Genomic DNA, 13,354 nt, shown 5'->3' on the forward strand with positions numbered 1-13,354 from the left:
AGCAGGCTCTTTGGTAATCTTGTATACTATTATATGCATTCATAGTTATACAAACATATACATTCCCTTGAGGAAGAAACACAGACATATCAATGTCTAGGCACTGAGCTTGCATCATATTTCAGCATATGCTGAAAGCTGCCAGAGAGACCACAGGGCACAAGAGGTGGCACGTCCCATTAAGAGTAATGGGGCGTGCACCCATGGCGCACCCTTGCCTCCACACCACCGCACACCGCGCCATGGATGACCCCAATTATTTTCAATGGGGCTCGAGCATATGCAGTTTTTTACGTGGGGGGGGGGGCGGAACGGATCCCCCATGTAAAAAAAAGGGCACACTGTACATCACATTGCATTTATGGCATCATGCATTCATTATATTACATCATATGGCCATTAAGAAGTTACACTTTCATAGGGAATGAACCTTTGTCTCTCTTTAACAAGATTTTTGATAGTTAACACATGTAGGATCATTACTATCTTAAGCATTATAAATCAAACATATATCTATTATCATCACTGTTAAGTTATTTCATACCTTTCATAGTTCTCTTAAGGCATTATACAGGCATTTCATAAAAGCTTTAACTTTTACAGAATTCTGTCCCTTATATCATATCCCTATAACTATCTATCCATCAAAGAATGCAATGTTATCTGTTGAGGCACTACACATCTCTAAACAGGCATCTGTGACCACACAGGCATGGAAGCGTCAATCTCCTTGAGCACTGTTAAATCTTAGCATCCATTACATCCATAAGCATCCTAACAGGTATCCCTTACACTCATAATAGCACATATATCTATTTCAAACTAACCTAGGTGAGTATGAAGATTTTCTCAGTTTCTTACCATCATGGGTTGTCTTTCAGCCTATCTTTCCACATGGTTGGATCATTTATCAATCTATTACAAACACCATAGCTGTCAGGGATAGCATTCATCATACATTGCAGACTTGCAGTCTAATTTGCTGGCTCTATCTTGGCTGCTTTTATTCTCTCCCAAAACTCATCCAAACTATTAGTTGTCCAATCAAAATAAAATAAAATAAATCAAAGCACAGGTGCTGGTGGTTCCTACACTTATGATATCCAATCACACTTATGATATCCAGTCCAATCCCTAACTATAAGACAATTGTGCTATACTATGAGTTTGTACACTAGAAGTCTTTGGCTGCCAGCCATCCTAATTGTATCAGCTATTACATCTGCAGGAGGTTATTCTCACTCACACCTGCTCATATCGCATAGTACTGCCAGAAGTGCCAGCATTCTCCTCCCTTGTCTTGTTTACATTCTAGAAGGTATTCTGCCCAGACTGAAGGCACTGACAGGTTTGGAATAATAACACAGAGACATTTTCATACTTCTAGTCTTCTCTATTATATCTTATACCATATATGCTATACTCTGTAGGTTACGAAAGTTTGTATTCTGTTGTTCCTACTGTACATATACTCATGTATAAGTCTAGAAATTTTAGTCAAAAAATTGACTCCAAAAACCTGAGTCAACTTATCCATGGGTCAATGTAAGTATTGCACTGTACTGTACTTTAATTCTTATTAAAAAAAAAGAACCCTCCCCTTGTCAAAAGCAAGAGTGTCATCTGTTCTAGAAGCACTCACACAACCTTTATATTTTTTTCACCCATGAAGCATTTTGTATGCTGGAATTTTGTATATTTTCTGGCACTATTTTCCTTTGCTTCATCCTTTGCATCCCTTGTTATACACCCTTAAGTTTTGCCCTCGACTTATACGTGAGGTCGACTTATAGTCAAGTATATACGTTAGGTTTATGCCCAGGCTGCACAGTTGACAACCAAATAAGGGGCTGTGCACACTGGCCATAAAGGCCGGCCTGGGGGCAAAATTGGGGCATGGCGTCCATATGATGCACACCCCAACTCTACCCCAAGGATGGCGTGATGCTGCACACTGCTCCACATAGCGCATGGCATCACAGTGACTTGGAAAGGCCAGATTGGGGCTACAGCATACGGTTGCCGCAACCCCGATCCAGTGCAGCTGGAGGTGGCTGCAGGCCGCCCCTTATGGGAGGTCTGCACAGCCTCTCTGTCTAGTCTGTAATACAGGGTGGACTAGGTAGCATCTAAGCTTCCTTGTAAACCCCAAATTGGTGATTTGGATCCAGGGATCCAGACATAGTCATATGAAGAGTCGATCCATTGAAATACATGGGACTTAAGTTAGTCAGAGCCTTCCTCTGAGTATGACTACATCTGGATCTAATACTATGATTCTGTATTTTTCCATCCTCACTCTTACCTTTATTCAGTTCTATCTCATGCCTTTAAGTCATTTCCCACTTACAGAAACTCTAAGGCAAGCCTATTGTCAGGTTTTCTTGGCAAGATTTGTTCAGAGGTGATTGCAATATTGTTCTTCTGAGGCTGAGACAGTGTAACATGACCAAGGTCACCCAGTGGATTCACAGGCAGTGATTCATACCCTGTCCCCGAGTCCTAATCCAATACTGAAACCACTACATCACACTATCTCTCACACACCTTTGCAAGTGAGCATAAATATATAAATCAAGTACTGGCCATGAGAAAGTTTGTTGTTGCCTTCTAAACTGGATTTTTCTTTTCTTGACAAATGAATTAGGCCTCACAGCAGTTTATCAGTTATTCTCCAGACTAATCACAGGTTTGGTTTTTAACACACAGAGAGACACAGACACAGATACACACAATTTGAATTTTAGAAGTGTTAAAGAGATGCTGCCATAACACAGGCTAGTTTGCTTCTGCAAACAGAAGGTAAATCCTTTAGTTTGTGTGACTCATCCTCTCTCTAATGGTTATTAACCAATTTAATTCTTAAGTCTCCCAAACAGTCATCTCAGAGGATCAAATGATTTTTCATGTTATCTCTCCTTTGCAGCATTTTTTTAAAATGGGCATTTGCAATGCAAATAGGAATGTTGTTCATGGGCATATTTGATGAGCCAACAGCATTAGTTAGCTGGAGAAGTGCTGACAAATTTGTCATCTCCTTGCAATAAAATCAATAGGTAATTGCTTTTGCTGACAAAAAGCTGTTAAAAATAACTAGTGAAATTATGAATAGTAGTAAATCACCCCATCATTAAAAAAAACAACCCTAAAACTAAAAAGGAAAAAAAGATGATACAATGAATATAGAATATGTTAAATTTTGATGCATTTTTATATACATAATAAATTCAGGAAGAGCTCTATAAATTTATAATCCATCTCAGAAATGCATGCCAAGGCTCCACATTTTTATCACAACCCACACAGGTCAGGAAATGAAGTGGCATATTAACCCAAAGAAGAGCTTTCTGTGATTCTGAGCTGGGTTACAGGGGACAAGAACTGGCATGAGTGAATTTCAGAGGCTTGAAATGAGACATATTCTGTTAGCTTACATCCCCATGATAGCTGTCTCAGTCCTTTAACTCTAAACTAGAGGTGCACCTATTGAAAATGTTTTCTCATTCATTACAGGGATGAAAATTTTCATCTTAGAAGACGTATGCTTGATCCAAAACTAGTTTTCCTCTAGATTTGGTGGAATATGCTGAAAATAAAGATATTTTAGGATGAGATGGTTCATACACATAATGATAAAATACTTTCAGTGCTTCACCTAGTCATAACAAAAGAGGGATGGGATATTTCTACCAGTGGTGACAGTCAGGGCATGATTTCAGGACAAATGTCCAGGGTTTCACTCAATGTTGGATCATAGACTGCATCTGTACTGCAGAAATAATCAAGGCTGACACCACTTTAACTGCCCTGGCTCAGTGCTATGAAATTCTGAGGAATGCAATTTTGGCCTGGCATAGGCAGGCCAAAAGTGGCATGGCGGCACCAATACTAGGGTTCGAGAGCACGCAGCAACCACACGCCCCCGATGTACGGGTGCCTCCATGACTGTGCAGCCCCACCCACATGAGGTACGCATCCATGATGCAAGCGCTGTACAGTGTCTGTATGTTACTGCACTGCACTTCCATCACTGATGAGCTACAGTGCGCTAATAGTGCACTCGTGGCATTGGGTGCGCGTGCCTAAAAGAACCTGGTTTTTCTGAGTTCTTTTAGGTGCGGAGGGACACTGCATGGTTTGGCTGCTGCGGCATCCCTCTGGAGCAGAAAGGGTTGGCTGCAGACTGCCCTTTCAGGGTGGTTAATACAGCCCCTTAGTGAGACATCTAGCCTTCTCTGTTAGAGCACTGTAGTGCAACAACAAACTGCAGTTCCCAAAATTCCACAGCTTTGAGCTATGGCAGTTAAAGTGATCTGAAACTGGATTATTTCTGCAGTGTAGATGCAGTCTGAGAAAGGTTTGAGAGCTATTCTCATTTCAGTACCATCATTTCCAATGGATTTCTTCTAAGAAGACAGAAGGCTTTTGTTGCTTAACATGCATATACTTAAGACAATATCAAGATGACATGACTGAGGACTTTAAAAAGTGTTAGATATGCACCCACAATAGCCTTGAATGCATATCAGTAGAACAGACTAGAGTTTGAAAGGACCACAAGGGCCATCTTGCCCATGCCATGCGGTACTAAACACAACTAAAGCACTCCTGGAGGATTCCCATCCAATCTCTGTTCAAAGGCCTCCAAAGAAAGATTTAAAAAAAAAAAAAAAAAACAACTCTGAGGCCATCTATTCCACTTTAACAGCTCATACAGAAGAGAAATTCTTCCTCATGTTTAAGTGGAATTTCTTTTCTGGTAATTTGAAACCATTATTTCATGTTCTAGTCTCTGGAAAAGCAGAAAACAAATTTGCTCCTTCATCTACATGACATCTCTTTGGATATTTAAGTAGATGAAACAGTATACATTAGCCAAGATCCAGTAGTATACTTTGGTATCAGTATGAATAGTACTGAGACTTTCTTCCTTTCCCCGTGCTCTACAGCCTTCTGTGCCACCACAAACCTACTTTAGAAGCAGAGAGTGTCAACAGCACCCTGGAGGGATGTTTTAAGGTCTGCGAGGGGGCCGCAGGAGGAAGAGGGACAGAGTTCCCTAGATTTGCTCTACAGGGGAGCATTTAAGGTTATTTGCTGCATCAAGAAAAGAATGCTTTTATCATGAAGAGCTTTCAGTGATGTTAAGCAGATGCTGAACTAAACAGTGCAACTAAAAGAGAAATAGATATGATAGAAGTGGCAAAGGTGAAATGAAATAGGGCATATGTGAATAAAACAAGTGTCACCCTCATGCCTGATCATTTTTTTAAAAAAAACATTAACTTTGTGCAAATTGAGTATAATTATTACTTGTCATAATCTCTGAAATCACTGGGTCATTGGTTTTTTTAGGGAGGGAGACAGCTAATGCATTTCCTTTTTTTCATCTCCATTGGTGATTAGGTCCTTAAAAAGCAATCTGTCTGTTGGCTGAACCAAGAGCAGCAAAATGTTCCTCAGCAAACTTCTGAAAACTTCCTTTCAGCCCTTCCAAACATGCCTCAGAAGGATCAGTGTACTAATTCTTTGGATCTTCTTCCTCCTTTAACCAGAGATCTTCATATGTTTCTGTTCTAGTTGTTTCAAGGTGCAATTAAAACTGTTGATGATTGACATTTAAAGACTTAATTGGCTTGGATATAGGTAGTTCAAAGGCCACCTCCAACCCTACCAGCCTTTCTGATGCATAAGATCTGGCCGAGAAGCCCTTCACTTTGAGGTAAAGCTGGGCAGTTGCCTCAGGCAACAGGCTTGGAGCATCAGGAGAGCAGCACATTCTTCATTATTTCACTTGTTGTCATATTTTTACAGTAAGGGATGGGGAAAGGTGCATTTGGGATCTTCTGCCTTATTTGTCTAAACAACTTGGTTGGCTTGGCATACTATGTATTGTGACCTTGGTGCTGCAAGGGGGTGGCAGGCTTCAAACTTTATGGGCTGGCCCCAATTTTGCTTAGCTTAAAATGTGGTTGGTGGTAACCATAGGAAGTACCTTATCTGTAGTTCAAGGGGAGTTGCTGTTACAGTAAAAAAAAGAAGAAGGCTTGTGGCATCTTAAAGAATAGCAGTTTTTGGGAGGAAAGCAGCATATAAATATAGTTAGCAGCAGCAGCTGGTCACTTCACCTTCCAAATGTAATTGACCTTCTGGACATTGGCATAAATACACTGGTGGAACTCTATGCTCCTCCAGATTCAAATAGGATCTTGGCCCATATCTGTTAATTCTCAGCTATCTCTGCTTTGTGGGCAAGGTACACAGTTACCTCAAAGCATTGTTTTAGTGTATTGCTGGGGCAGAAATACAGTTGCCTTGTATGTGCTTGTCAAAATAACCACATAACACCGATATGGGAGAAAGGCCACAACTTTATTAAACCATTGGTAGGGTTGGCACAAAGCATAAGGTCAGGATCTGTGCAATCAAACAACCACCCTGTTGTTTGATTATCCAAAGCCGGGTCCCTACCCGGTGCTTGGGATGACCTAGGGGCTAAGGAACACCGCTTGAGCGCAAACCATGCCTTGCGTTCCCCAATTCACAAAGCCCCTAGTCACCGGGAGGCGCACCTGCGTTCTGGCCCCCGCAATGGCCAGACGCCTTCGCTCATCGCCCCCGGGTACCTTGTGACTCCCAAACCAGAACTCCATAGCCCTGGTACCACCAACGTTCAGATCCTGGCCTATGCTGCCGAACAGTTGTGACAAAAAACCACCTGAAACAGCGGTGGGCGGGCGGGAGAAGCTCGAGGCTAGCTCCCTTCCAAGCTTGGCTCCGCTCTCCTCGGAGCCAAGCGCCGACTGAGGAGGAGAGGCCTCTGAGCAGCAATATATACTGCTCGGCCCCTCCCCTCTGCGTCCTTTGCGGGGCCCCGCCCCCAAGGCCGAGCCCACCAATGGGCAGCCTTGGAGGACCGGAAGCCCCGCACCAACAAGCCCGGCTCCCAGAGCGTCCCAGGGCCGGAAGGGCCGCCCCTTCCGGCCCCAACAGCCAATCAGGAGCCGAGGCAAGCCCCAGAGCACTCTGGGGCTTGTAGTTTTTGCCGCGCTGCAGCGGCAAAGCAGTCTGCCCCGCGATTGGGGCGACTGCATTTTGCCTTGTATGTGCTTGTCAAAATAACCACATAACACCGATATGGGAGAAAGGCCACAACTTTATTAAACCATTGGTAGGGTTGGCACAAAGCATAAGGTCAGGATCTGTGCAATCAAACAACCACCCTGTTGTTTGATTATCCAAAGCCGGGTCCCTACCCGGTGCTTGGGATGACCTAGGGGCTAAGGAACACCGCTTGAGCGCAAACCATGCCTTGCGTTCCCCAATTCACAAAGCCCCTAGTCACCGGGAGGCGCACCTGCGTTCTGGCCCCCGCAATGGCCAGACGCCTTCGCTCATCGCCCCCGGGTACCTTGTGACTCCCAAACCAGAACTCCATAGCCCTGGTACCACCAACGTTCAGATCCTGGCCTATGCTGCCGCCACAAAAGGCCTACACGGAGGCCTGCCGCCAACCCTGCCAAGAGCGATTTAATGTCCGCCACATTGGTCCAAATGTGGGCGAACATAGCCAGCAAAGGCCTTGGATCTCCAGCGTCCCACCTGCTTGATATCTCTGGCAAGCATGCCAGCCCCAGAGGCCGCAGTGGCCGCACCAATACGAAAAGAATGTCCACCGAACTCCCTGGCAGGGAGTCCCAAACTTGAAATGACCATTCTGAGCACAGAAACAAACTGGTATCTTGTAAGGGGAGAACCATCCACATGTATGAAAAGAAAATCGGCCAACGAAGGCCTAACATCCCAGAAAAGTCGAAGAGCTTTAACTGGGCAAACAGGGGAGCCACGAAAGCGATGAAGCACCACATTCTGACCAACCCCTAACTGGTCGCACTTGGAGCGACGCAAAGTTAAAGAGACACCGTGCTGAATAAAAGTTAAGTCAGAAGCACGCAGTGCCCTGTCAGACAAATCGCTCTTGGACCCAGCAACTAATTCGCCTAAACGAAAGGCGCCAAAAAATGCCACTGCGAAAGCAGCACAAAACAGCTGAACTTCGTATATTGAAGAACAAATGACAGGAAGAGTAGCACAAATTTTACAGAGCAATTGTAAACATATTGGACGTCTTGTGTCCTTATTACAAGCATAAGCACGTTTCCAACCTTCAACCGCCCTTTTTACCAGAAAGGAGGCACATGGATCAGCAAATCCCCCAGCCTTAGAGAAAAAAGAAATACCAGCCAAATGGATGGACATTGTCTTGGGGGCCACATTATTGTGGCGTAGCCAAACTAAAAAACGCAAAACCACCTCCGTGGGCAAAGGCCAAACATGCCGAGTTCTAGAGTCATTAAAATAATCTGCCAGCTTTCTTATGGCATTTTTGTAAGTCTTTAAAGTGGAAGGAGCAATGGATCCCAAAATCCCGTCCATTATTTCAGACAGCCAACCTCCCACATTGAAGCAGGACATTGGGTAGGTTGAAGGTCTGCCTCCGGGGCTAATTGTCGAAATCGCTGAAACTGAAAACGAGAAATTGCATCAGCAATGCCGTTATCTAAACCAGGAACATGTTTAGCTAGGAAGGAAATATTGTTAATCAAACAACACAATACAAACTTCCTTAACAAACTCACTACCCTCGGGGATTTTGCTGACTGCTTGTTGATAATTGACACCACAGATTGATTGTCGCACCAGAAAAGGACTCTCTTATTAGAAAATTGAGAGCACCAAATGTGAATGGCCACAACAATGGGAAAAAATTCCAAGAATGTCAGATCCCTAAGAATGTCTGACCCTTGCCAGGCCACAGGCCAGCGCTCGGCACACCAGTGGCCATTGAAAAATAAACCAAAACCGATGCTCCCAGCTGCATCTGAATGAACCTGCAAAGAATCATTAATGTGCCAGGTTCTCTGCCAAATGGCAATACCGTTGAAACCCTTGAGAAATTGGAGCCAAATGCGAAGGTCATCCTTAACACCTTTTGTGATCCTAATGTGATGGTGCGGCAGCCGAGGACCTGCTAAAGATCTGGCTAATCTAGCGCAAAAAGCTCTGCCAGGAGTCACCACCTTGCATGCAAAATTAAGATGTCCCAGCAGGGACTGAACCTGCTTAAGCGTAAGCTTGGGAGCCTGGAGAGCATGCTCCAAAAGTTCGCATAGCACAACAATTTTTGAATGAGGTAAGGAAGAAAAACCATTGACCGAATCTAACTGAATCCCTAGAAAGGACATGGCCTTAGCTGGACCCTCTGTCTTGTCAGCCGCAAGCGGAACCCCAATTTCCGCAGCTAGGGAAGAAAAGGCAGTTAATAAATCCAGACACATGTTAGAATTAGCAGGGCCAACAAACATAAAATCATCCAGATAATGAGTAACCAAAGATGAAGAAGCCCTACGCTTTAACTCCCACTCCAAAAAGGTGCTAAAGGTCTCAAAGGCTGAGCAGCTGATGGAGCAGCCCATAGGCATAGCCTTGTCAAAGTAAAATTGACCTTCAAATTGGAAACCAAGGAAATGAAAATCGTCCGGATGAACCGGAAGGAGTCTAAAAGCTGACTGAATGTCACACTTGGCCATAAGAGCACCTGTGCCGCAGGACCTGACCAAGCGAACTGCGTGATCAAATGAAGCGTATTTTACTGAGCAAAGCTCATCGGGGATGGCATCATTGACAGAAGACCCTGGAGGGTGAGAAAGGTGATGAATTATCCTGAATTCCCCCGGAGCTTTTTTGGGTACAACACCCAAAGGGGAGATATGAAAATTAACAAAAGGAGGTGAAGGGAATGGGCCAGCAACCCGCCCAGCCTGGATCTCCTTCTTAATCTTACAACGGAGTACATCAGGCATGGATCTGGCAGATAACAAGTTCTTGGGAAACTGATGTGACAAATGACCAGAAACGGGAATCCTGAACCCAAATACAAAACCATTGGCCAAATAGGAGGCAGCTTGTTTATCAGGATAAGCTTCCAACAGTGGAATAAGAGCCTTGGGATTTACCGGAGAAAAGGCTAACGAAAATTCGGGAGAGGTGACAACCGAATTATTTTTGGCTCCCTGCTTGACCGGCACTTGGCCCCCCGGCCCCATCGCCTTTTCCGGTGGTTGAAGAAGCAGAGCGCCCCCCCCGAAAGGGCTGGGATACTTGAGCAGGACGGGAACAGGAAATTTTTGGATGGGACCCTCTACAATTAGAACAACAATGCTCATATTTACATTGAACACGGGTACAACGACTAGAATTATAATCCCAACAAGACAGAAACTTAGAGTCCTTCTTAGCGGGCCCTTTTTGAGAGCCCTTGAACCTCGCAGACGTGCCCACTTCCAAGAGCCAAATCTCGTGATGAAGAAGGTCCCAACGTTCACGAGAGTTCTGTGAGGCATGTTGTCGAAAAGCGGCATCATAGGCAATAGCGGCTGCATCTCCAGCGTAAACCCTGGCACGCTGGACGTTCAAAAGATGGCTAAGCAAATGCCAAGCACGCTCAGGGAACGCCATGGAGACTACAGCCGCAAAGATGGTGAAGCCCTCCAACCAATTAGAAAAAGTAGGCTCAGCTGCAGCCACCCTGGGCTCATGCCTGCTCTTTTTGGTTGAAGTGACAGCAACCGCCTCCTTTCCTTTAGGTTGCAGTAAGGTAAAAACATCTACGTAGCAACCTCTAAGAATGTTGTTACGTATCTTCTTAGACAGATGAGCTCCAGGAGGGCGCTCTCCAGGAGAGCAAACTGGGAATTGAGCTGCAAGAGGATCAACCCAAACTCCTTGCACCCCGGGTCGCCAAGCTCGCTTCTTAATGGCCCACCGCGGCAAACCCGGGACCATGGCATGGTCGACCCAAAAGCCATCCCTCCCCACTGGCACATCAGGTTGAAAACCACCTGTAGAAGCTGATTGAACAGAACCAGCCTTCCGCACTCTCCGTCGTTTCCTCTTAGCCTTGTGCTTTCTCTTCCTCTCCCGGCGCCGTTGTGTCGCTGAAACTCCGGAAAGGTCGTCCTCATCCGAAGACGACGAAGAAGAGCTGGAACTAGAAGAGCTGGATGAGCTGGAAAGCTGAACTTCCTGACGACGTGAAGCAGCGCCGTACGACTGAGAGCCTTGAATAGCTGAAGAAGTGGATGGCTGTACCGACACGCTGGCATCCTGATGTCTTGGCTGACTCACCGGAACTGCAGGCGTAGAAGTGTAGGGCATCTGACCAGCCTCCACAGCATGCTGAATGAATTCAGTGATGGATCTAGATAGGTTGGCAATAGCGGCCGAGTTCATCCCAGCAGGAACAGCTGGCTGTGCAAAGTCTGCCACAGGAGGAACGCTCACCCTCTGCAAGCCAGCATGAGCAGATGGAATAATAGGAGACCCCTGTCTGGAGGCCTGAGACCGACTCGGCACAACATGAGGATTTATTACCAACCGAGCCCTGCGTGACTCAATCCTCTTAGACCTTTTGGGAGACATCTCAAATCAGATGTAAAACAAGCAATCGCTGATAAGGCAGTAAACAGTCAAAGGCACTAGCAATCAGAAATTGATCAAAGTGTGGAAAACCCCCACACAGCAATTGACCAAACAAACTAGCACTAAATAACAGTGTCAAAGCACTGCAACATTAACCCGAAGGGTTAAAAAGGGGAGAAAATACAAAATGAAGCCCCTGAATAAACAAAAATGGCGATTCCCGCCAAAATCCACATTCAAAATGGCGCTCCCGCCAAAAAGGGAAAACAAAATGGCGCTCCCGCCAAAAACAGAGGCTAAAATGGCGGCTCCCGCCAAAACTGAGGCCCAAGCTACAGGCCTGGTGCCTGTAGCCGCCCCTTAATGGAGCCTCCAACCCCCGAACTGCACCCCAGGGGGTGGGGAGGACTTACCCAATGGCCGCCGGGCCGCGGAAAAGCCGGCAAAATGGAGGCCGCGGACCAAGGCAGAATGCGCCCGGTGGAATGGGGATCCGGGGAGGGAGCCTCCCCGAACCACACCACCCCACCAACCTTGGCCCAGTCGGCCCCCGATGGAAGGGAGAAGCTCGAGGCTAGCTCCCTTCCAAGCTTGGCTCCGCTCTCCTCGGAGCCAAGCGCCGACTGAGGAGGAGAGGCCTCTGAGCAGCAATATATACTGCTCGGCCCCTCCCCTCTGCGTCCTTTGCGGGGCCCCGCCCCCAAGGCCGAGCCCACCAATGGGCAGCCTTGGAGGACCGGAAGCCCCGCACCAACAAGCCCGGCTCCCAGAGCGTCCCAGGGCCGGAAGGGCCGCCCCTTCCGGCCCCAACAGCCAATCAGGAGCCGAGGCAAGCCCCAGAGCACTCTGGGGCTTGTAGTTTTTGCCGCGCTGCAGCGGCAAAGCAGTCTGCCCCGCGATTGGGGCGACTGCATTTTAGCAGAAGCAAACTAGTTTTATTTGGCATTGGTTTAGGACTGAGAAAGCTTCCTTGCTGGTGGGTAGGGCCATTTGGGATCTCACATGGCTGCTGTCCTTGGCCTGTATGTTAAGACCCTTATACAGTTTTATGGTACATCCAAACAGTTTTGTCCCTGTGGTTGGTGTCACCCAGTGCGGGGGTGGGAGGACAGTGGGCATTCAGCAGACTACTCAGCTGCTTTCCCTTCTTCCCAATGCCTTACTTGTCTGCTACCCGGCTTGCCTGCTGCTGCCTGGCAAGACTGCTGTTTTAGGGGTTGATACGTTTCAGGTTCAATGCAATTATTCAGGGATGTAGCCCTGCTGGATCTAAAGGCACTGCCCCCCCAGCGGTACCCATTTTGACCTCTGGGGGGCATTTGGGGTCTCATGCAGCTTCTGGACAGGTGAGATAGTGATATGATACCCTTTCTCACTCACTCAGCAGCTGTGCCAGCCCCCCTGTGTGTACCACCCCATTGTGTGTACACTCCTCCTCTGGGGTATCACCCGGTGTGGTTTGTACCCCACACACACACCCTCAGTGACACTACACCCCAAAATTAACATGTTTTTTTTTTAATTTGGCAAAGGAGCAGAATTTGGAAACATTACTTTTGGGGACTACTGTTTCCAAAATCCCTCTTCCCTGAGTGGCCAGATGGACTGGGGATGACGACAGTTTTCCTATCTCTGCTCCTTTGCCAATCAAACGATGAACATGCTCTATATATTCCCTGTTATCTCTTTTTAAATTCAAATGAATACATTTTCTTTATGACAGATCTATGTTAAATTCACCCCCAAAATGCATACATACTACAAAAGAATAGATAATTCATCTTTCTAGCCTGGAAAAGTTTGCTGAATGGAGACATATCCATTTTAATTTAGCTGCAAACTATTTTCTACTCTAGGAGTTCAGCCTAAACTC

Source organism: Sceloporus occidentalis, unplaced genomic scaffold, assembly GCF_023333645.1.
Source record: "Sceloporus occidentalis isolate IW3139 unplaced genomic scaffold, rSceOcc1.0.p SCAF_6, whole genome shotgun sequence".
Classification (NCBI taxonomy): Eukaryota; Metazoa; Chordata; class Lepidosauria; order Squamata; family Phrynosomatidae; genus Sceloporus; species Sceloporus occidentalis.